Source organism: Neopelma chrysocephalum, unplaced genomic scaffold, assembly GCF_003984885.1.
Source record: "Neopelma chrysocephalum unplaced genomic scaffold, ASM398488v2 Primary Assembly neopelma1_77, whole genome shotgun sequence".
NCBI lineage: Eukaryota > Metazoa > Chordata > Aves > Passeriformes > Pipridae > Neopelma > Neopelma chrysocephalum.
The window spans coordinates 218743-244316 of record NW_020897738.1 but is presented as its reverse complement, the minus strand read 5'-3'; the positions used below and the strand labels follow the sequence as shown (position 1 = coordinate 244316).

At 46.1% G+C, this 25574-nt stretch overlaps 1 long non-coding RNA gene across 1 annotated transcript in view; it reads right to left on the bottom strand.

Annotated features, from left to right (window-relative positions):
* LOC113970551 overlaps positions 1–25574 on the bottom strand; it is an 88801-nt gene that overhangs the window by 11939 nt on the left and 51288 nt on the right. The window contains exon 3 of the long non-coding RNA XR_003535201.1: positions 14710–14909. This is a non-coding gene — a long non-coding RNA (uncharacterized LOC113970551). The remainder of the gene's footprint in view (positions 1–14709; positions 14910–25574) is intronic.

Here is a 25574-nt window from a genome sequence, read left to right as displayed (position 1 = left end):
AATGATTTTAACCAAAGCAATGCATATACACAGTAAATACAAAGCCCATTCTCATCTGAAAATTGCTTCACTGTCCTTCTGCTACCTGGCCTTGGACAAGCTAAAATGATGCTTGAAAACCCTTTGAAGAGCACAGCACAGGGACCAATGTGTTGCAGATGCAATGGGCAAAAAGGTGGCAGAGGGACTGCTGGGCAAGCAAAGCCTTCAGGACTGGGAAGCAGCGCAGCACTGCCCGTGCACTGTCCTTGGACACAGCTGCATGTTCAGTCCAGGTCTATCCCGCAGCAGAGAGACAAGACCCCTGGGACCCATGGTCTGAAAGTTGCTCTCTGGAACACCCACTGAGCTCTGGTTTGTGGGGTATACATCTTGCAGCTCTCTGATACAGGAAGATTTTGGTAAGCAGTAGGGGCTGGACAATTATCGATTCTGGTGCTCAGGAGTCTGTAAAGTCAACTAAGGGCTGTTTACTCCCAGTCTGTTATGTTGCTCAAAATTAATACTATAATGACAAAACCTTAGGATGGAAATCCCTACGGGAAATTGCTGAGTGCAGATCACTCAGTCTGTGGGGGACGTGTCTGCAGAAAGGCCTGGAAGAGCAGATTTTGAGTTCCTGTCTCCAGTTGTTCTAAACCTTTCACAAAGGGGTGAAGAAACAGGGGAGGGACTTGGGGGGAAGTCCCGATTTAAAGTAGCTTAACACCTTGCTGGATCCTCGCCAAATGCAGTTTCAAATTAACAACTCCAAACTAGCAGGAAAAATGCTTCTCTCGACCCCTGGGGGGCCAGTGCGACACCCAGGCACTGGCACAAGGCAGAGCTCAAATTTGACACAAAAACACTGGGTTGCTCACCTCTCTCGGGGGCTGAAACCCAGAGAAAGGGGCACTGCTTCCAGGAGGGGACAAAGCCGGCCAACCCCACAACAAAGGCCACTTTTCAGCAGCACATAAAAGGAGGGTCTGGCTCTGCCCCTCCAGCCAGACCCCACCCCTCGCAGCGTGGGGGCCTTCGCCCCAGCGCCAGCCAAATCTAATCAAGTCTGACACACAGGACAGCGCGGGCAGCCACTTGCCTTAGGCACCCCCCGCCTCTGCTCCTCACCCACGGACCTCCCCCGACTCACAGGGCGCTGCTGTGCTTGAGGAGCTCAGGCCAGGCCCAAGGCACCCCCCTGAGCCCAGCACCACCCCCGCTCGGGCTCGCAGCAGCTACAGCCCCACGGCCCCTGCCAGGGTGTGGAACCCCCTTGCTACACCCCCACGACTGTCGCTGCGCTGATGCAGTAGCTCTGCTCGTGTGTGGGGACAGATGGCTTGTGGCCCTGCTACAGTGGAGCACGAGCCCTTCCCTGCTTGCAGCCACCACTATATTTCCCTTTCCCTATCACCCTCCATACCTGCACCCATCGGTGGATGCTCTGTGTCCCTGGGGGAGTCTTTGCCCTCCCCAGTCCTTACAGTTTCAAGCACAGTCGAGTGTTGATTAAAGTACACAGGAACTGGGCCAGATCTTCAACAATGCAAGTTTCCCTTCAGATAGGAATAAACCCCACAAAGCTTTAAAAGAGTTCATTTAAGCATTGCTGGGACAATCAAGCAAGTGCTGAAGGTAGAAAGCAGCTCAAAGCAGTCAGACCTGTCTCATAATAGCAGGGAAGGCTGAATATTTCCTAAAATTGCCCCTCCTGCATTACCTACTCCATTCCTCAGGTCAGAACTCGGTATGCTCCAGAGTGGGCGAGAGTCTAGTAAGGAAAGCTGAATAAGCATTGCTTGAAAGAGAGGAGGCAGGAATTCACCAAAGTGAAGAGGAGGAGGAGAGAGCACAGGCTGTTTTTAGAAGTACTGGCACCACCTTAGTTTGCAGCGGCCAGGAAAGTGGTTGGAAGCCCCATGACTTGAGCAAGACACCCAAACCTGGGAGCCAGAAGAGGAAGGGACTTGGCAGAAATTCTCCTGCAAAGCAAGGAATCATTTATGCAGCAGAATGTTCAGCTTGGCCTCGCTGCAAAGAAACACTGCCAGATACCTGATCGTGCCACCAGTATATTAGCACTCCACTCCCCTGCTCTAATATAGCCATGAATCTTCTTCACCCACTTCTGTCTCCCGCTGGATCAGCTTTAGACAGCTTCCCTCTATCCCCAGTCTTCCTGCACTGCCCTGGGGCCATCGCAGCGCTCTCTGCAGTGTCCCATCCCCCTGGCTTCCAGCTGCCCACTCTCATTCCTTCCACACTTGCCCTGTGGGCACTGTTGGCCCACCCCCTCCTTTGAGAGGCTCATAGCACATGGAAGGGTAAAACACACCGCTCTGGTCTTTCTGGGGTTAAAGACAAAGAGGCCAAGCATCAAAGAGCCAACTCAGGGAAATTTTGGCATGGTGCAGGAAGCTGAGATAACCTGGCTGATGCATTGCTAAACTCACTGCTTCAATTTATCTTTACCCTTCCTCTCTGGACTAGCTGCATGTGGCTCACCCCACGGTGCAGTGTGGGATAAAGCCTGAGGTGGCTGGAATGTCTGCAAGGGAACAGAGCAGAGAGGGGAATATTCTAGCGCTGCATTTATTTTCTTATTTGCTTGCACACAGAAGGAGAGTGAGAGACTCACCACTAGGCAGCTGGAGTGCCTGACACCCACAGTATCCCAATGGAGTTAAAATACACCTTTCTATACTGCAGAGTTGTCTGGGTCAAGGGTTGGAGGTGCCAGTGCAAACTAATGGGCAAAGTCTGAGAGGTTTACACCCCTGCCAGCCAGAACTGCACAAGAGAATAATGCCACTACAAATACCTACAGACACCTAAAAGCTTCACTGTGCAACTGGCACCCTTGGCCTTATTGTCTGAACATGTGTGTCTCTTTTTGAAATTATAAAAAATGAAGCAGGATGATTTTAACTGTTAAAGACATTTTTCAGGGCACAACAATACACCATCATTTCCCTTCGCTTTTTCCATGTAAACAAAAATAATCCTTTTAGAAAGACTATAATCAGCTGGTTAGAGTATGTGTATCTCTCTCCCCAACAGACACAGAAAAGATAAATCTACACTTGAATTGTAGTCCTGTTTTAACATGTCACCTACTAAGACTGTCAATTCTAGTCTAGCTATGAAAATCTGCTGCTGGAGGAATAAAATCCTAGCTGAAAGTCTAGAGCTAAAACAAAACTACCCTGGAAACATCTTGTTAATGAACAAATGACTGTGTGAAATATCCACCAGCATTCACAATTGTATTTTAATTATCCTCTGTGTTGAAAAGAAACACAAACATATCCAAATCCATTTGGTCAATGCTAAAAAATGAGACAGAAGAAAGCAAAGTTCACTTTGGACCCGATACCTGCCACACTGGGTTTACACAGGAACAGCCCCTCAGTTCTGGTTCCAGACCTTTTGTCCAGTGAGTCCTGCTGCAGACAGGACCCTGCATTCTTTCCCTTTTAGAATAAATGCTTGCACAGCGGAGGCCTTGTGCCCACACAGCGAAGTGGGTGACACCAGCAGGCATGGAGGGAAGCACAGAAACTGTTTTTGATCATGGCTAAAAGGGGATGACTGATCAGCAGAAAAGTCCAAATTTTGTTCTTGGATACTTTGAATTAGAATAAGTCTGTGCCTTTGAGTCCATGCCTAGATTTTGCAAGTTAGTTTGATTCCCATCCTGTTCTTCCTTCCACATACCCATTCAGGCCATGAGTTTAAGGCTCCTGAAAGGCACCAGATGTTGGGGAGGTGTTTGTTTGTTTGTACTCTCCTTGCAAAAACAACAATAAAAGAAGGAAAGAAGATTGGATGACTTCAGATTTGCTTTCCAGCAGAGTATGACTAAGGCAGGGAGGCAGCTTGGTAAATACAGTCAGGGAGGACTGTGGGGAGGGACAAAAACATGCGGAGAAACTCAACAGAAAATAAACAAGAGGGAGAGAAGTTTCCAGTCATGAGTAGAGTGAAGAAAATGGAGCCAAAACAAGTGATCAGGAGGCAGTTCTTGTGGACACAGCCTGGAAGGGAGGAGAGTTGGGAGTTTAATCTCCAGGCACAGTCTAATATGGACCCAGCAGGCTGACAGACTGAAGTAATAGGTGAGGAAAGTGAGGGCAGGAGACAGAGCAGGGAACGGGGCTCCCTTGGAGGTGAGCAGTCCAAACTGCACTGCACCCTGCTTTGGTCAGTTGTTGCTGTGTAACTAGAGGTTTCACACTGTCTTCCTAGGAGTTTATATTATTCAGGAATCTTCTCCAGGAAACTTGCATGTCCTGTCTGCATGGAAGAGCACAGTGACCAAAGTGAGCCACAAGTGGGAGGTGTAACAGAAAAGGTGTGAGGATGAGGAGAGAAAGTATCCAAGAGATTCAAATTGATCCTGGTTTGTGGGACAGGGACAATCTGAGAAGGAAAGGATAACAGACAAAAGGAAGACACTAGGAGAGAACACAAGTTCTTTGAACTGAAATTCTGCTTTACTTTAAAACACACACATTGCAACAGGGATGAGCACACGCACGCACACACAAACAAGTCAAGTATCCACATGAATACAGTTGGTTCTGGATATCCCTTCTTTCTTTAATTGGTCCCAGGTGAGGCATCAACAATCACATCTGGAAATTTTTATACAAATGGCAGGAAAGCCAATGACTCGGGTCACAAATATTTCACGCTCTCTCTTTGCCAGAAACACGGGACAAATGTGGTTTACATCTGCCTCCCTATAAATACACACACTCACACTTGCAGGATTCTCTGCTATGGTAAATTCTTGTGCATGTAAGAGCAGGGCTGGTCAATGTGCCCCCATCCACCCAGCAGGGGTTTGTCAGAACTAAGAAACTGGATGCTGGGTGACACCTGCAGTCCAGGTCGGGCTTATCATTGGGATAAGGATCAAGAGATGGCAAAGACATCCTTACTGACCGTAGAAGCAAAACACAGACTCAAATTACATGGATGAGCACTTTCAAAAGCTGCTGCAGCCCCTGCCTTCTAGACCCAGACTCTCCATGAGACCACAGGAGAGGCTGTGTCAGGCACACCCAGTTTCTGCCTGACAAGCAAATTTACCTTTCAAAAGCTCACCTTTCAAGGAAAAAAGCCACAGGTCCTCCCTTAATCCCCAACTCTTCTTGCCTCAGGTGGCAGGTACCACCTGAGTTTATCCACTCGTAGTCAAGAAGAGACTGTACTAGTTTCTTGTCTGTGATGCACCAATTCAAGGAGAGCACTGCCTGACTTAACCAGTTCTACCCAGTGTGGACTGGTGCTGCAAAATGCTATAAAAATTCAACACAGCAGTAAGGACTGGTCCCGTGGGCATCAGAGCCTGAACTCAGACCAAGTGCTAACAGTAGCAGTGTTTCCTAGCAGGAACACTGTGCTCAGCTTCATTTTGGGACTAAACCTCAGAGAACACAAAATACTCTCCACACAAGTGCTGTATGAACATTGTAGTTGCAAAAGATGGACACAGCTTCTTCACTGTCTGTGTCAACAGTTCTCAGGAATGCAGAGAAGATGTATTTCTTCAGTACTATTGAATTCTTAGAAGATCCACAAGATCCTTGCTCTTCTGAGATGTCCTGGTAGTGTAGGTGATGCTGTAGGTCCTCTGCAGCAGACACTGGTTTAGAATTGAAAGACCTGATGGGTGCAACAGAGTGTGCAAGGCAGGAACAGCTCACACACCCCTAATGAGCCAACTCTGATCCTATCTAGGGCAACTTTGTGTTGCTCCAGGGGCAAAGAGACTGCAGAGGTGACTTAAGGAGATGTCAGAGGGAATCTCCTAACACCACCAAAGCAATCCAGTCAGCATTTTTACAATCCCTCTGCCTGCCCTTGGCATAGTGGATGTGGCAGTAGCTGGCAGAGCTGTGCCAACCTCTGGGTAGCGGGTATGACAAGGGCCACTGCACTGCACTGCACCTCCAGAGCAGCCTGGAGTCTGCAGCTCTGAACTCCAGGATGATGAAGCTGCTTAGCAGACTTAGATCAAAAATAATTTTCCCCTCATTGAGGAGACTGCTTAAAGCTAAAGACACAGCTTTACCTACCTCTGAATGTCCACTGTTATGCTTCATGCCATCAGAATCTGTAATGGACAAAACAGTCAACAGCACCCACTTATGGTATCTCTTGGGTTTGATTTTTTTCCTTGATCTGTGGCATTTGTCAGAGCACCTGGCCACATTTTCCCTCATCTAAAGCTTTAAAGCAAATTGCAAAATTCCATGTATGTTCAAGTAAGAGTTGATCACTCAGGCAGAACAGCACAGCAAGATACACATTCCCTTAAAGTCAGTAGAATTCCAAAGGCAAAGCACTTAAAATTGACAAAATGTCATCATTTTTTATTCAATGTTTAATTATCACATCCAGTCTACCTCTAGTCCCACTGTTGCAAGAAAGAGATTAATAGCTTACTAATTTTAGGCGGTTTTTTAAGGATTAAAGAAATTTGATTAAACATTTCATCTTTGGATCATTAGATCTTTAGAGCCCTCCATCAGCCAGGCTAAGATGTGCCACGCTGCTGGTACCTGTCACAGCCTCACAGGTCAAGAACAGGTATCTGTGTACCTTCACAGGTGTATTGTTAGCCTCATTCCTTCTGGAGTTTTCCACGGGAAACCCCTACAAGGGTCACTGCTGGAACCAAGATCACCGAACTGATCAGTGAATTTGTCATGGGTGGCTCATACTGCTCTTTCCTGGAGCTTTCCTGAAGCCCACACCAGGCTGGCCAGCACCCCTACCCAAGACTAAGGGCAACTGAACCAAGCAGAAGCACAAGTGTTTGGAGTGCTCGTTCCGAGTGCTGACAGACACGGCCGCGCTCGGATTTATTCCCTGTGGCCTCTCTAAGGGCACACACTGGAATGACCTCCCCACGTGTCTCCACCAGCGCTCATCTGGTTTGCCACAGGTGTGAGGCTGTTGCTGCTTTTAACATCTTTTAAATGTTCCACCAGATGAAGAGATGAATTCCCTTTGTTCCTCGGAGATGGAGTTTCTTTCATTTCCTGCATAAGGATGCCGTCCACACTTCCAGTAGAGGGAACAGATGATGTAGGCCTAGAGGGTAAGGCTGCATTTGCATGGGATGGGCTATCAGGTGGGTTTGCACAATTAATCATTTACACCCATCAGGCTCTACAGGGCTGGTAGCAGCAGTGCTGCTCTGAGGGTGTGCTCTGTTTCTCAAGAGCTCCAGAGAAGAAAACCATCCTTTCAAATCCCTTTGCTCTCCCTTTGCCCATGGAAAGAGTCCCCTTAAAACCAAAGCTGAATGGAAGGACACTGATTTTGGTTTATTTGCATATATGATTATGTAAATCAACCTACTGCTTCTTATCCCATGGCAGCAGACCTGCCTGCAGAAGAGCCTCCAGGTCTGTGCCACAGTGGAGAAGATTGGATTATAGAAAGGGACATATGCGTGAAAACAGGTCCTGGCTGCATATTCACAGTTCATCAGCAGGCACATGGGAAAAGTGGGATTTAACCCTTCACTGTCAGAGAGGCAGGACAGAGGAAAACAGTGCAACAACCACGCAGAATGTTTAGATATAATGCAGCAACCTGCATTTGAACAGTTTCAAGGATAAACACCAGAAGTATTCTGTGATCACTTGGACAGCAGCTTGCTGTGTGCAAAAGGGTTAATGATCTTAAGCCACCAGAAATCAAAATGGTGAAAGATTTCCAGCCCCAGGATCATCTCAAGAGGAGCCGTCTCATTCCCATGGCATCGTCACCGTGTGCTGTGCACACACCACCTGCTCATTGCCCACCAGCCTGCCCAGCACCCACCCCCTGAGATGCACGTTCTGCATCACTGCCCTGCATCCCACTGTCCAGACTGTCATCTGCCTCCACCCCTCAAGCCTTCCAGCTGCCATCCTACAGATGCAGAATCCAAACCAATGCTTGCTGCACAGCCCAGGACATGCCACAGCCCTACAGCTCCTTATCCTCTAATTATGGATCTGCCTGCCCAGCACCCTGCTACCTCCCAGGGGTGGCTGGGGCATTAACAAAGCAGCTTCTTAGCACTGGGAGGCTCAACAGGCCCATCAGAGTAGCAGCACTGCTGGGGTTAACACAGCCCCAGTCCAGCATATCTAAGCATCTGTAGGAAGTGGAACATTTTTAATCCTGTGAGGAAACTGCTGTGTGGATGACAGAAGCAAAGAGACCAGGTCATCTCCATCTAGAGGAAATAGGAGCAGTGTTCAGGGATGCATGGAAAGTGCTGAGTAGTTACAAGATGTATTTTGCAAACTCCAAATAATCTCTTACTAGAGCTAATAAGGCACCTCTCACAAAAAAAACCCAAACAACCAAACAAACAAAAACAAACCACAAAACCAAAAAAACCCGCCCACATTAAAAATAACAAAAGGGAAAAGAACTGGCACTTCTAGAGAACATGGCTGATATGAATTCCAAGGACTGTTTTTAAACTGACTACGGGAGTAAGTGACAATAACTTTAGGATTCCAAGAAATGTCCTAAAGCAAAACTAAATATGTCTCTGGATTTCTCTTTGTTCTGAAATTTGAATCAGGATGGTTTTGGCCAAGAGTCCCTCAACTTTTAAAGCCAACTTTGCCCAATTTAAAGTTTCCAAACCAGGGGAAATCAAGTAGATTTGGCAGAGTTTCCTTTGGAGGGATTTTTCATGTGTGACACAAAGCACAAGGTGTTGGGAGGGGGAGAGGGTTGGGTTTGTTTTGTTAATCCTGCCAAGACTAGCAACACAAGGGGGGATTTTAGCAATATTGTAGGTTGACCTAGACCAGTAACATCTCTTCAGATTACTCTGTTGTTACCTACCCTGGATCAGCCACCCTCACCTACCCTTTGTGAACATACAGAAAAGCACATGCAGTAGTTGAGACTGGCTAACTCTGGCTCATCTTCCTACTGCAAGCAGGACCAAGGTGAGAACAAATGGTGCTGAGTCAAAACCAAACCTAGTAAAATGGCAGTGTATGCACAGCCTTGGCAGTCCCAGAGGACCTCACCTCAAATATCTGCAGTTTGAAACGGAAACGAATAAAAGAAAATTCCTTCACTTACAGAACTCCTCATCCTCCCAACATCCTCACCCTCATCAGTTTTTATGCCCCTCAAAGACAAGATGAAATTCAGGAAGGTGGGGCACCTGCATTGTATCTGTGCTCGAATCCCACAGTTTAGATGCCAGCTTGCTCTTCTTCTGTGGGGGCAGTGACTCTGCAAATCATGCTCAGAATCAGGGGAACAACCAACTGTGTGTTTCTTTTCTCTGTCTGCACAGTTAAGAGAGGGTTTTAGCTGTGGGGTTTCTTGCACCCCAGCTGCACTGCTTTAGCCATGGCACTGATTCTGTGGTTGAAAGGATGACACCATAGGAACAACATCCATCCAGCTCCAGCAAAAGTATTCTGGCAACTTTCAAGACAATTATTAAACTTCCACTCCTTTTCAGTTTTTTCCTTGGAGTGGAATTCAGGGTATGTGGTGGAGTCCAAACAGCCCTAGAGGTTTGTGCAGGAAGGACTGCCAGTCATGGTCACTCCAGAGGGCAGAGAGAAAGGAGGGAATCCAGCTGAAGGAAAGAACATGCATTCGGACAAACCCATCCTACTGAGCACTGCTAGGAGGAGCAGGGTGCCGAGTTCAACACTTCCTGAGGGACAGAGTGTGGGAGCAATGGGAATGTCTCCTGGATGCAGTCAACAATGGCAGTATGAACTGCTGGCAATGATCATCAATGGCAGCATTCACAGGCTTGTACCACTCCAAGGTACCAAGTACATACACTAACCCCTTCAGACTCTTCAGGAGACAAGAGGGGCCTGTGCTGTTACCTGTGCCTAAGAAGGCCTGGGAAGCAGCTCCTACAACTCCCCTGATCTCCTGCAGTCAGGAACTGACCAAAAGGTAGGAATGCAAACGTACCGTGCAGAGACAGCCTGGCACGTTTAAGCTGCGCCAGTTGGAAAAGTGACTGCTGAATACTGGAAACTGCTTTATCCTTTGGGTTGGTCTAAGGCAGCTCTTGTCACACTGACCAAGAGCTCCGTGCCCTAACTGCAGGGTGTTCTGTACCCACCACTCCTCCGTGTGCCCTTCCCCAGGAGTCCTGCGGCACCAGATAACACAGCCCAGGGTCAGGCTGTGCTCTGAGTGGCAGCTGTTGTGGCACTCACAGTGCCCTGGCCCAGCCTGAGCGACAGCACCACCGACATGAGGCAGCCAGCCCCAGAGGTTACACTCCAGCAGTGTCTTCCCGTTCCCGGCTGGCTGTCTCCCATGTGGCGACGCACAGCACTATTCACCCGGCTATTGGCCCAGCCCAGAACTGTTTTTATTAGAAAACACTAAGGAAAGCCTTTCCAAGCCTCAGAAGGATCATCTTGTAAAGATCTGGGCTTGAGATGCCAAATGATTGCTGCTTTGGCGGAGTCTGCACATTCATTTTTTATTGGTCACAAACGCTTTCCAGATGCTGGCATGCTGGCTGCAGATTGCAACTCTGGGGACTTGGCTCCCAGCCCCAGTCACTTTGTTAAACTCTTGACCTGCTGTGGGTTAAAAGAAGCGGGGAATGGGACTGAGTCACCATGAGGGCATTGCTAAGAGAGAGTGCACCGCACAGCAGAGACCCATTTCAGCAGCTTTCTGTGCTCAGCTGGCATGGAAAACATTTAAGGTGGTCCACAGCAATCCAGCTCAGCTGCCAAAGCTGGTGAGAACTCCAGCATAGCACCAGTCCAGGGTTTAGGAGCAGGGGCAGAGGGGCTGCCCTGCAGCTGGATTTTCCACACTGCAGCCATACACTTTCCATCTTTTTTTCCTCTGCACAAGTGGATTTCCCATCCCTGCTCCAATACTAAAGCAGTCCTCTGAGCCAGAGCCATGTGCAACATCAGACTGAAAGCTGAAGCCAGGAAACCTGCCTTGGGTTCAGGTTTCATGACAAGCCTGAAGCTTGTTCATCAAGGAGGTTTGCAAACTTTTGGGGAAAAAAAAAGACTTTCTGGGTTCTCAGTTGTTACATGGTGTCCCAAATGAGGAGGGAAAAATAAAAAAAGAGATGTGAACAAGCAGAAGGAAACACAAATTTTGATAGAGCTGTTTGATATTTTTAGGAATGGAAAAAATTCCCTTTGAAAAACATAGCTGTTACAAATTATTGTTTTTTCCCCTTCCTCAATAGGGCAATTAAAAAAAAAATCTAATATTTTGCACTTTTTGATAGGCAGTTGATGACTTTCTTTAATCTCAGTTTTCAAGAAGAAAAAGTTCTCTCAAAATCTCAGTTCAAAGAGAACGCTTTTAGCTGAAACGAAATTTTTCATTCTGCTTTGAAATATGCAGCCAAAAGCAGTATTTCAGAGAATGTATTTCCATTCAGAACTTCTGGACAGGAAGAAAAACAGTTCCTGATAAGATCTCTTGACCTGAGCTTCGGTGCAGTTTCCCCCCTGCTCTGTGTGGGGACTGTGCTGGGGCAGGGGTGCTCAGGAGCAGAGTCCTCTGTCCAGGACATCCCCTCAAAGCCCCCCTCTCCTTTCCACTGCTGTATCAAAGTGCTGCCTGAACACAGCTCTGATGAGCTCCTGGTCTCTGCAGATGAACTGGAGGCCAGGCAGGGCAGTGGGCAGGAGGCTGGGGCAGGAATGCCCAGCAGGGCTGGAGCTCAGCTCCTTCAGCACTTGCACAGGGATGTGGTGGTGGGAATGGCCCTTAGTGCCTGGTCACTCCTCAGCTGGGGACACTGCTGGCAGAGCTCTGCCTGCTCCCCTCCACCCAGCAGCTGCAGATGGAGATCTCCAAGATGCTGATAGAAGCAGGATGTGAGGGATGGCTGGGTCACGGCTCTGGGTGTTCACTTCTAATGTCCCTTCAGATCTTTGTGGGAGCTCAGTGTCACCCACAGGCCATTCATTAGAGCAGGCAGGGCCTGTGCATGTTGAGCAAAAAAGGGGAGTGTGAGTGACCCAGTCCTTCTGGTCAAGCCTTCAAGAGCCACCCAGGGAAAAGAAGCAGAGGTTTCAGTGGAAGCTGGGATCTGCCTCTTTGTACTTCTCCTGCTCAGCAGAGGCCTGCCCACAGCTCTGCTCATGTTTGCAAGCAGCGCACGATCCCCTCAGCATTACTTGTGCATACAGAAAGCTCTGCAGTCCAGAGGGAGTATTGGGGGAAGGTTTTATCCCATGGATCTGGTCCAGTGATGCTAATTAAATCATCACATTAGAGCTGGGGGCTTTTTTGAGTAAGTGTTACCACTTGAGCTGAATCGCACCTCTGCTCGCAGCCAGGTGTGCTGCCTTGACTCCAGAGAGCCCTGCCAAACTCATTTCACTTGTGATGCTAAGGCAGTTCCAGCACAGTCTCCAGAGATGAATAAAAAAGGGGAGCAATACAGTGTAAGCCTGAAACCATTTAGACTCAGCCAAGTGGAAATCCATCCTGACTCCCCACCCAAAACCAAACAACTGAGAAAAAGAGAGAAAGTTTTACATAATAATCTCTCCAATGTTACAGCAGACAGTGTTTCTCTGAGGACATTATGTAATGTCTCGTAAGGGCTTTCAGCTGAATTATCAGGTGACTTGCACAATTACTAAAGAGAAAAACAGAATCACAGGTGAGCAGTGGGTGTGAGAATACATTTCTGCCTGTTGTGCATTAGCAGCAGGAGAAGTGATTCAGATTCAAGATGTCATTGGAGATAGGCTCATACTACAGACCTCAGATTTGGAGGACCTAGAGCTGTTTAGATCTGACATTCTGGTCCAGGTGTGTCTTCTCCAGCATTAGAGAAGACCACTCCAAAATCCTTTGCAGAGGCACAGACTCCCCAGGGTGACTTTTCCTGCCTCCTCTTATCTTCAGGCCTTTACAACAGGAATCACTGTTCTGGGACTGATTGTGCCACAAGGACACAAAGAGAGCTCTTGGCTATTTGTCCTCCCACAGTCCAAGGATGGGAAGGATGAAAATATTCCAGATGAACTCACACTATGTAGATGCTGATGTTTACTTACATACTCACGTTCTCTCCCCTACCCCTCCTGCTCACTGAGAGCTGCAGGGGCACAGGAGGAAGAACTTGTGCAAACCCAGCCAGCACACCCGATAACACAACCCCTCGTGCCACCTTACTGAGTTCTGTCTCACAGCAAGAAGTAGGAAAAAAAGAAACCAACAGCAAAAAGCATCATTTTTTTGCTGGGATTTTGCTCCAGAATCTCTCTCTTCTGATGGTTAGGAACCTTCTAATTACCAGCTACAGTTACTACTGGCTAGATGATACCCATCTGTTCCTGTGCCACTGCTGCCTTTAGTCTAAGCAGTTGTTCTCCTCCCTGGTATTTACCTCTCTTTTTTCTCCTGTTCTGATGTATTTATAGAATTTCTCTCAGCCTTCACCATGCCAAAGTAACCTGTTATTGAGGGAAGATTTATCTAATGGGTTTACATTTGCTTTTGCCCTACATTGGGCTATATATGTCCAGCTTCAATGTTTGAATGAAGCAGCTTTGTTTTCAGATCAGCATTGTCCTTTTAGCACGTCACTGAAGAGGTACCTTATACATCCACAAAAGGAAGGAATCCTCTGTTGCCACACAGAGTGCTTTGTAACACAATAAATAATCACATGAAGACAAATGTACTAATTACTCTCAACATGGTAGCAATTACTGAAGGAAGGGGTAGATATTAGCACTCAGAAGACAAGAGAAGAATAACGTGGACAGTACTGAGAGTTGCTTGAAAGAGAAAAGAAAAGGTACTTGGCAGAATGAAGAAGAATTAACTTCCAGAGCAGTGGAGATATTGAGTGCTGCTCTTCAGCAAGCCCCTAGGCAACAAATCAATGAACTTCTCCTAAAGAAGAGCAAAAACCAAGTGTTGCCAAAATTTTTATATTTCAATGTCTTTTCTTTAGACAGTCCTAGTAATATCAGAGTAATTCTGCAAATGGAATCATAGAATTTTACCAGAGGAAACATAAACCTTTAATAATCCCCCACTTGCACCATAATCAAATTGCTGGTATCATAACCCTTTTGTGGTAAAACCAGCCAGACCAGCAAAGGAAAATGCCTCTTGGGTGAGTACACACAAGTTTCACATGATGTTGGGATGAGATAGGAGGGCTTTGTCCTGTCTGGTTTTGGGTTCCATAATGCTTCTCAGTGTAGTAATATAGCTTACCTGCATCCTCTCTCCTGTGAGTGCAACCCAGAGATGCAGATGTGATATGTAATGCATTTAAGCCAGTGTATGCAGCTGGCTTAAATACATCTGTGCCCAGCAGAAATTGCCTTAGAATTCATTTTCTGGCCAAATTATTGTTAGCATTTTGATGTAGTTTCTACTGGAGGCATTTTTAAGGCTATATTTTGTACATGGGTATAAATAAAACAATTTCATTGACAGCTGACAGAATTATTTTAGATTTCACTGGGGCAGCTGATATAAAATCTCAGCATTTCATGCCCCTCTCACCCCAGAAGCAGTTGCATTAGATTAAAGAGTGGATAACTCTCTGAGTTAATCCATTACACTGCGTTGCTTCCTCCAGAGAGACCAGAACGCAGCCTGATATCACTGAAGGTAAGTGCAGAATCATTAGGCAGAATTTTAGGAGGTATGGTCAATCACCCAGGAAGCTTAAAAACACAGTCATACCTGCTTTAAATGCGTTTAGTTGTACACTCCGTAGACTGAAGGACTTTTCCTACCCACGGCAGCACCTCCCGGCCGAGGATGGGTGTCCTACCGGCGGCTCTCCTGCGCCCCCTGGCACCTGCTCCCCTTCTTGCAGATTATTTACGGGATCGCCGATTCCTGCTCATTTGACAATGTTCCGATTGCAAAGCACGTGGAACCTGTGGGAAGGGAGGATGGGTGAAAGGAGAGTCATGAGAGGATTCCTGTGAATCAACTCGGGAAGAGCTGGTTTCAGCTCACCCTGCTCGTACGGGCCCTTACTACTCCTGCACTCGGTGAGGAGTTGAAGTCAATTAGGGTCCACTGCAGGCCAGAAAGCTCGTTTGTTTTGCTTCCATTCTGGAATCTCATCCTTGTTGTGTTCTACCTTGGAGTGGGGAAAAACTATGGCTCTAGTGCTTGTGCCTGGATTTGCACTCTCAGTTACTTACACCTCCATATGAACACACACACACACACACAATATATAGCAAGAGATTTGTAGTAGGTCTCCCTGAAATTCTTCCCCTTTGAACTCTGCCAAGTATCATCATCATCATTATTATTACTCAAATACCCAAAGCTGTATCTGATACCATCATGCCATCAAGAAAGGAACAGTGGGTTTGGGGCCCCTTATGAAGAGATACAGGCTGATGTTAATGTAGAAGCCTCCTCCTTAACTAAACTGGGAACAGGCTCTAAGGAGGAGGAGAGAAGGATCCCCCATGTAGATCCTAGGGGACAGTCTTGGAAAAGAAAACTCAAAAATCTCCTACAGACACACCTCTTAGGTCCTCTGGGGTTGCGGCAGGACAAGGCTCCCCAGAACACCCCGTAGGATTAGGGAAATAGAAGTATAACTAATTCTAGTCCATCATACCTCCCTGCCTCTGGAAAATAAGGACTTAACATTGACTGTCAGAGAACAGCTGGCAGTGTGAGACTGGGACTTCATCTCCAGGAATTTCTTTTTCTCACCTCTTTGCTGACAAGGAAACAAATTTCTCTCTTAAACATTTCTTGCTTTCTTTCTCTATCCCTCCCTTCCTCTGGAAGTGTAAAATGAGTCAATTGGATAGCTAATCAAGAAAGAAAAAGAAGATACACTCACTAGAAGCTGGAGAGAGCAGATATCTACCTTTAGTTGCAGGGATTGGCATGGGTTCCTACCCATAAAGATAAGCCTCCACAGCTGTAGTTCTAGGAGGTTAGATCTTCCTCCAAGCATGATAAGCCTCAATCCACTGGATAGTACAAAGGGAACAGGGATTTCCCCAATACTGGTGTATACTATATAAAGTTCCACCTTCAGGCAATATATAATGGGTGAATTATAAACCCTTGAAATTTAGTTTTCTAGTACAAATATTGGTAGATCCTTGAAACAGCCGTATTGATATAGCAATTACAGCAGACAGTGTTGTTTACTAACTGCTATAATACACCATAATAAATGATAATCTACCTTGATACTATAATACTGTGATATTATAATACTGTTATTACAGCTAAAACAAATATTTTGCTGAACTAATGCAACTAATTTAGCATATATAAAAATCCTAGCTTAATTGCAAGTTTCACAATTGCAGAAAGTGCCAAAACGAATTGAAGTCCACGGGCAGAACAAAAGGAACCAGCAGGTTATACAACCAGCATTCTCGAAAGAGAAAAAGAGAAAAGATGAGCAAAGGGAATCACTTTGCAGAATCTGAAGGAAAAGAATGTTGGGAGGGTTATAAAACAACATGGTTAAAATGGTCACAAATGTCTGATTACCCTTTCCTGTATAGGATTAACAAGCAAACTACACACAGGCAGTGACAAATTATTCGATCACATTTAATGCACAGACATCTGGAGAACACACTGACCAGGTCAACCTCCAAACTGGAACCACCACGCTGCTGTTCCTGCTGTAACAGCAAGAAGCACTGGAGCTCCACTAGGATCTGCCGTGTCCTGCAGAGGAATATTCAGACTATTCCACACCCTCTTCTAATGTCCTTTGGAGCTTCAAGGAACATGGTGAGAAAGCTTACAGAGCCATGACAAAGCTGCTCACACCTGGATCATCACTAAAGTGCCCTGGTTAACAATAATTACTAACAGTGCTTCATAACCATCACGAGTTGGGTAGGTTTGAAACAGTCATGTTGTAGGTGTGTTAAAGCACGAAGATAAATCCATATTCAGGCAGAAATGAAAACATTTCCATTTGCTAACCCTAAACCACATGTGTGTGTGTGCACAAACACACTCGTACACCCCGCAAACACACTTTATCCTAATGCTTTCCAAACACAGATTGCTGTACAGTGCATCACGACTTTGGGGTGACTGTTCTGAACACTTTAGGACAAGGATTCTTTTTTGCACTCTCCAGCCTAAGAGAGTGGCTTTTGCTCCTGCCTGATTTTGCTCAATGACAGTCAATTCTAATATTTGCAGTTAGATGTAAGCCAGGCTTTTCAAAGGGGTGTTGAGTTTTTCTAGTCATCTAATAACTGCAGTGAGCAGGCTGGACAGGTCTTCCTGGCCTTCAGAAAGGACTGAATATGCCACCTCTGGGTTCCACTCCTCACCCTTCCTTCAACAGGCTTTTCATTTGCTTATTTCAGTGCTGGATCCACCCTATACATGAAAGGCTTAGCAAGCTGGCATGCAAACCAGCAGAGGTTTTTGAAAAGGCCTTACATGCAGGTAGAGCTACAGTTACCGTGGGTTTGGATAACCCCACAAAACCAACATCTCCAACTTCGCAAGGAGAGCAGTGACTCTTCCTCTGCCACCCCATGCTGTCACAGTTGAAATGAGGATGTAAAACAACTTCCATCCATCCCAGCCTCACCCCACTCAGCACAGATGTATGTGAAACACCAATGGCTCGGACTGGAAAACTGAAAAGCGGGGTGTTCCTTCTGGAACTGTGGGCACATACACACTTAGCCTGGAACATCATAAGCACAGTTTGCCCTGAAATCACCTTGTAACCATTCCTGCCTCCGTGACCCTTCCAGTGCTTCCTGCTGCCTCTCAAAGCACTGTATTACAGGTGTGGAAGCATCACTGGACCACGAGCTCTGCATCCTTCCTTTGGAGTGAGAGGAGCAGGGTAGGGTCTACCAGTGCTGAGCTTCAAGCTGCTGCAGGTAGATTTCTACCATCAAAGTGGTTCCTCTATCTCTGCATTACATTGTAGTCACTCTAATTTAAGAAGAGAGGAAGAAAAAAAACCCCACGATTGGAGACTGATATTTTATGAAAGCAGAGATTCTCCCCCTCTGCGTGATACCATCTCCCACATCAGAGAAACCCCAAGAGCCGTGGGCTTCCCATCCAGCCCTGGCTCCTAAATGTCAAAGCTGCAAACAAACTCTAAATTAGGCAATGACTTCAGGTAAAAGCAGAATTACCACACACTTGTCAAGCAGCCAATTCAAAGCAGCAAGACCTGAGGAGGAGGCTGAATGTTTGATGGCTTTGCTGGCTTGATTGGCTGCCACAATGCCCAGGATGACCGATGACACTTTCTTGGGCAGGAGCCATCTCCTGCAGGGCCCACACCCCGAGCAGAGGCCGCTCTCTGCCAGAGCAGCTGGCTCCTGCAATGGCTTTACTGGTTGGATCTTTGCTCCTTCCCAACTTCTAAAACAGGTCCTACTTGTAGGAAGGGGGGGGGGCTTGGTGTGTCTCTAGTATTTATAATTACACATTTATTGAGCTTGTGCAATCCAAACTGCAGCTTCAGGCCAAAAGTTCATTGCTAGAGGGGTTCAGTAAAGAATTTCCTCCTGAGAATGGAGAATTACATCACTTGCCAAGTGTGTCAGGCGGTTTTCCAGCCTCTGGTTGGGTCACACCCATTTTGACTGCTCCAGTGGCTGGATACTGTACATGCCTGGCCACATCCTTAAGGTCCATTGGATTCACTGTGTCTGCAGGTTCTAGACATCAGAAAACTGAGAAAGGTTGTCATACAGCCCTTCCTGTCACAGGCTGCAGGACCCCAGAACAGCTAAAGCATGTCAATGCATAAGGACAAAATTGGATTTGCAAGCAGCAGACAGCCAACTGTTTTGCACATATAACCCTAAAATATCAGACCTTTCTATGTACATCTCATCACACAGGCAAGTCTGTGGTGACAATAATGACATTTTTCTGATGGAATGCTAAATAACCTCAGGGACACATCACCTACCATGCTGGAGACGGTGCCTACATTATAAAATGATGGTTCCTGCCCCAAAGAGTTCAGTCTCTGTTCAGTATGATGCCCTGTTTCTTTTGTATTATTCTTGTAGCAGCATGAAGGCTGAATACTTGATAATCCATTATCATCTCACACTTAGAGAAACACAAACACTGTTCTTTCCATGTGCCATTATGTCTCTCCATACAAAAAACACATGCCTGAAGTCTCTGAAGTTAAGGAAACAGTTCACCTCTAGTGCTCTTAGGTGATATTGCACTGCTGTGACAATTAACAGAATAATCCTAATGCAAACAGATAAACCAGAACTCTTACACAGACAGTTTTAGTTTATTATGGAGTCTGATACCACTGTTGGCAGTAAAGCGGGGGAATGAGACTAATTTTGTTGTCATATCAAGGTTCATGTGAGTAAAAATGCTCTTCCTTAGCCTTTATATATCAGCTCCCTTGATGACCTTACTGTGTGAAGCCCTGCAGTGCAATAAACAATTCTGCAGGTGGGGAAACTGGGGCAAAAAGTCATAGGCCTTTCAGGGGATCACCCAGTGAGTGGAAATGAAGGCACCGAGACCTACCTGTTGCCAGTCTATAAACTCCATTTGCTGACCTCCTCGGATGGCAGCACAGGCATATGGGCTGATTATGAGAAGCAAGTTACAGGAAGACATGGATTTTAGTAGAAGAACAGACTGGAGTGAAGGGATTAACGTGATTTAATGGGTCACTTGGGGAGGAGAATTGGCAAACATAAATACAATCCTATTCAAAGAAATTTAGCAGATGAACCAGGCCCTGACTGTGGACAGATACCTGCACTGCTGTAGATATCAGGTCTCTTTTCTCTCAAGGAAACCAACAGCTCAGTGTCCAGAAGCCTCAGAGCTCCTGCACCCTAAAAGGAGCAAGGATCACACAAATATTATTTGGGGATATACAAACAGCACCGGTGATTTCTTTTACAGCCAAGGCTGCCAGAATCTGCATAACCTCCCCAGCTCAAACCCTGATGAAAGAGCATCCTCAGCTCCCACTGCCCAGGGGGAAAACTGCACATACTCAGAGCCCTGCAGTATGAGGCACAGGAGTATGGGTATGTTAAGGATTACTCGAACACCAGGACCTTCAATCAGTGCAAGGATCTCGTGCGGTTCCAAAGTTCCTGGAGCCAAAAGCCCGAAATAACACAGTTTTTTCATTCCCCATGTTGCACAGCCTGGAGCCAGTTTGGTGTCTGGGATAATGGCCAGTAACGTTTCTGAATGTTTTTCAGGTCCTGCCAGAGGTTTTGAGCTCAGCAGATCCCCATGACAGGCACACATCTTCTTGTGATTTGAGACTGGCTTAGTGCAGCTGAGGCGGGCAGCATCACCTGCCGGGTCAGCCCCTAACACAGGGCACGTCAGCCATGTCACATCCATCTGGTCTAAAGAAAATGATCACTGAAACGTTCTGTCAATCTTTAAACCTACTCACTGTGGCACAGCTGAGCTGGAGAACCCCCTGAAATCCATGGCAATGTTTTCAGAGACAGACATATATGCAAACTCAAGAGACAGGGCTGGAAGGAGCCTCCAAATATAAATCACATTGTTGCTGACCAATAACTGTGCCAGACCACCTTAAATGGACACTGTGCCCATCTGCTCTTCCCCTCTCCTCCCCCACACCACATCCCTCAGGGTTGTAAACCATCCTGCAATATTTAAAGTAGCATTGTTCACCTCCTTTCTGAAGCCCCTGGACCATTTGAATGGCTATATATTCTCTCTGTGCTGTTTGTTATTCCTGAGGACATGCACATTGCTGAACATACTAATAAAAATTTCATAAAAGAGCTTGCCAAAGGGGTGTCTATAAGGGGATTTGTAAAGCTCACTCACACACGTACACACCCACACTCACTCGCTCTCCATTCACCATTAAGAAAGGGCTGCAGCAGGCAAAAGCAAGTACCTCTGTACAACAAAAAGAAATGCTCTGCTCCTGAATGGGACCAGGCAGGCTTAGGTAACAGAGCAAAGATCTGTATCATCCAGTGATTCAATGTAAGCGAACACAGAAGCGTGCTCCTTTGCAATCCCCAGCAAGTTAAGTGAAAGGCAAGAGGAACTAGCAAGAAAATGCCTGTACAAGGCACGCCAGGATAATAGTGCTGTGTGTGCATGTTGGTGTGCTGCCTGCTTACTCATCCACAGCGTGCCTGCTTGTACCTTTCCCGAGTGCACATTAAAAGGACAAGGAGTAACACTGACTGGAATTGTATTTGAGAAGAGAACGCTTCCCCTCGACCCCGCCCGTTTCTTTTTTAACAGCTTTAGTGCCGGACCGTTGGCCCTGGAGACTGAAATCTCAGCCATCCCCTGTGTGCTGCACCGAACACGACAGCCGTTCTGAGCCGCGTGTGCCACCGGCATGGGATGGATCTGCCTGGAACTGCCGGGGGGATCTCCCAAGACTACCAGCACCGGCCTGGTATCTCCACAGATTTTGGGATGTGGAAGACCCAGGTTCACTTCCTTTAAGGTGACCAACCACCCTGAATTCCTTGTCGGTTCTAACTGCTAACGACTTTAGTTTAGGATTATCTTTCCTTTATAATGCTCGTTGTCGGCAGCCCGGGACTCAGCGGTGCAGCACTGGGCTGGTACTTGACTCCGAGCATGTACAGATTTTACAAAGAGCTACAGCATAATTTGAAGCACTGAGCAAAACCACGAGGCTCACAGATTGTCCTGCCTCAAAGCTCATCAGAATTAGGTCTCATATGACTGGAGGCATCCAGGAAAGCTAAGGTGCTAAGGAATGGTTTCTGGTGATTTGATTACTTTTTCCCTTTGCATCTTTCCCTGGGTGATCAGGCTCCTGCTCAGCAGATTTAATACTCACTTTCAACAACTCAGGATTGTTAATTCAGATTTTCTGGGCAGGACATGGGATTTAAAAATCCCTAAATTTAAAAATCCCTCTGAAAACTCTCTAACCTGGTCTGTGTGCTATATTCAGCAGATGCTCTACTCCACCTCTGAGCAACTTCTGTATTGGTGGTGAAGTCACAGGCACTTTATCTGAGCTATATCTCTGTCTCCTGAATTGAAAGCACAGTATAAATGTATGTCATTATAATCAAATACAACAAGAAAAGAAACAAAACCCTCACAAGATCCACAAACGCATGTTTTGACTGTACTAAAAAGGTAGAGCATTTATAGAATTGTAAATAAATGACCTAGTGAAGTCAGAGTCTTTGTTAAGCCAGACATTAGGAAATCATTGCAAGGCAGGTTATTGCCCTCACAGCGAGTAACAGCCCGTGTGGAATGGTTATGGCAGAGCATTCAGTTACACATTAGGGATGTTTTTATTGTAACACATATTTACAGGCTTCATGATCTGTCTTGTAAATACATATTAAGGAAATGTAAGTAGTCAGCTTTCAGAGCTGGGCCTTAAATAGTCTGCCAGTTTTACCCTGGATGCACAGGGACAGTCCCACAGGATGGAAAGCTTTCTTTGTAGTTGCCACAATGGGAAACACCCAGATAGGGAGACACCCAGCAAGTATTTAAGCAGCAAGTTTAAGGAAACCAACTGTCCTAACACCTAGGAAGAGGACTTAAAGCACATAAAGATATGATGAGGCCTTCTCCACTGAAATGTATTTATACAGATGTGGGCATTTGGGTGGGCTGGTGGTTGGGTGCCTGAACTTCCAAGGATTCTTATGTAACATCAGGATGCTATTTCTGCTCAGTTTTCCACCCAAGTGTTATGCCCAATCTACGGCTGCACCATAGCAAGCATCAATAATTATTGCAAGGCAAACAGACCCACACTGCGTGAGGTGCCTTGGCCACAATTTTACTCATGTGCAAGAATATATTCACTGAGAAGAACAAATTCTTTTCTAGATTACCATCTGTGTGTGCTGAATATTCCATATCCATTCACCAGCTCAGCAAGCTCCACGTGTGTATATTTAAACACAAAATGTACAGATGTTCACTGTAATTTGCCTTGCTGAACATCATGCCTATTTAATCCATTTTGAAGGTCAAATATATTTTAATATTTTGGCAAATGCCTTTGGAACCAACTTAATTAAACACACAGTTAAATTGGGCAGTAAGTTTTCCTCAAAAATGCTTACAACAACTAGTCTGAACAATTAGCTACAGGCTGAGACCGATGCAGCTGGAGAACTGGAGCTGGGGTGACTGTGCTCTGCCAGGCCTGCAGTGAGATCTGGGGAGGTACCAGCACTGCACTGCTGGCACAAACGGGGACAAGGAGCAACAGCAGAAGGCACCGAGGCAGAGCACAGCAAAAGAAGTAAAAACTGCAGATTTTAAAAGGTGAACAAGCAACGAAGCTCGGCAATGCTCTAAACCTAAGGGCAGCTCACCTACAGAGCCTCTGAGGATCACTGTCACGAGCATCACACAAGTGCTAAGGTAAATGAAGTATTGAGCTGAGCTGGGACTGGAACTCAGTTGTTCTTGGAAGAAACTGCCTTCATGTGACACAGATAGCTAGAAAATGTGTGCTCCTCTCATGGTATCCATATGGAACAATGCAGATGCACTGCTTTGCCCCACGAGTGCTCGAGCAGACACCTTTTGTATGTCAGCAGGAGTTTGTGCAGGGTTTTCACGTGGAATGTACATCTTATTTTCACACGTCAGCTCAACAGCAGGCATGAGCAGCAGATTGCAGGCACATGTGCACACGCATGTGTTCTTGTGAAATACTCTGGCAAGTATGCAAGCTTTAGGAAAATGTTCTGTCAGACATTATGTTGACAGATGTAGATGCAATGCCTCTTCCAACTTACAGAAACCAGTCCAGACATCATCTTTCCATACACAAAGCCAAAACTGGAGTGTTAAAATTCAGCATTGACATCACATCCAATATTTTAATTGTTATCACTTGACCCTTTGGTCCATGCTTGTTCAAGGCAGCTTCCTTTTTATTAATATCTCAGCACACTGTGTGACACAACTTGAGTGTGTCCTAATTTAATTTTAATTAGTGCCGACTTTTGCTTTCCTCACTAATGAAACAGTGCTCATTACGAAGTGTAATTGAAGACCCCTAGAGGGAGGGGCGCCTGGAGACCTCATTGTGTTGGTACCCGGCATCCTGCCCAATAAAATTCCCTTCTGAACGAAAGCAGTTTTATCATTAATTCATCCTGCAGGGGGGCGAACTCGCTGCCAGCCGCTGAGTTCATACTGCTCTTAGGAAGAGCCCAGAGCCTGTTTGTTTTCTCCAAAGAAACAATTCCAATTTTCTAATGACTAAAATACTTACATCGTAAATCCTTCGGTCTCGTTGTTAAAAGTATCTTTGAACATGGGCTGTTATGAAAGTATGCCTCTTCATTAGAAGCAGACTATTCGTGAACTTTTTTGTGTGTGCTTTTAATTGAGCTTGAATGATACAAATATTGAGTTGTGGTTAACTCCATTTTAAAAAACAAGGAGAGAGAGAGAAGGAAACGTGCTCTGTTTACAAGCACTCTAAGATGACCCGGGCAATCACAGCAAGAAACAAATGAACTCAGAGGAGCAGGCCAGGCAGGTGGTTAAGTGACCATCTTTGGATGCACACATGGACTGCCACAAGGAAGGAGGTTCTGTATGCCCAGAGCATCCCCAGACACTCAGTTTCTTTGCTCCATAGGTGTGTAATCATGGTAACTGCAGAGAAGAGTTCTTCAGATCACTGCACTTATATTGTTTATGGAAGATTCGGGCTTTTTGTAATTTTGACTTCAAAAGTTTCCCCTCTCAGTTACCAGACAGAACACAGGACTGCCATTGCGCTCTCTGAGTAACGACCAAGTATTTACCACAGGGATTTGTTCAGAGACAGTTACTGCACTACAGATTCACCTTCTGCATCATTCCAAGCCAAGACTGGAGCTTGCCAAGCTTCTACACCAGGACAGGACAGAGCAGCCTGGGGCCTCCAGAGCTATCACCACATCACCACACCAAACACTGGAAATGGTAGCGTTTGTCTGGCACCAAGGGCCTTGAGTCTGGTCAGTCACCGCCATGTCTTGTGAAAGCTGAGGGTGCCTGTGCCAACAGAGACACAAATCTGCCCAGGAAGGGGATACAGATTAACATACATAACTGATCTGAAGTGGCACTGAAACCTTCACTTCACCAGGATGGGATTAGGTTTTACTGAACATGCACTGGGATTAGAGACACTTATCTAGTGTTAACCCAAGCAGTATTTGTCTGACAAAGGCACCTCCCACAAACAGGGTATCTGAAAAACACACAGCGTTTTTGCCAGCACAGATCATAAAAAATTGCTCATTGTGATTTTTCTCAAAACCAGCAGCAAAAAGGCATGTATTTTACTTAGAGCAGTGGGGACTTACGGATCTTTTCTTCTCTGGTTGTAAACAACATCATAGCCTGTATTCTAATAAATATCTGAAATGACAGCAAAGTGACCTCTTTTGATTTCTAACCCTACAATGCTTCTCAGAGCAAAAGCCTCCCAGTCAAGTCTGGTACGTGCATGCTGATTTGTAACACTCCCTGCCATCCCATTCCAGGTTAACAATTGCCAACAAAGGTGACTGTTTTCCAAATTTGTG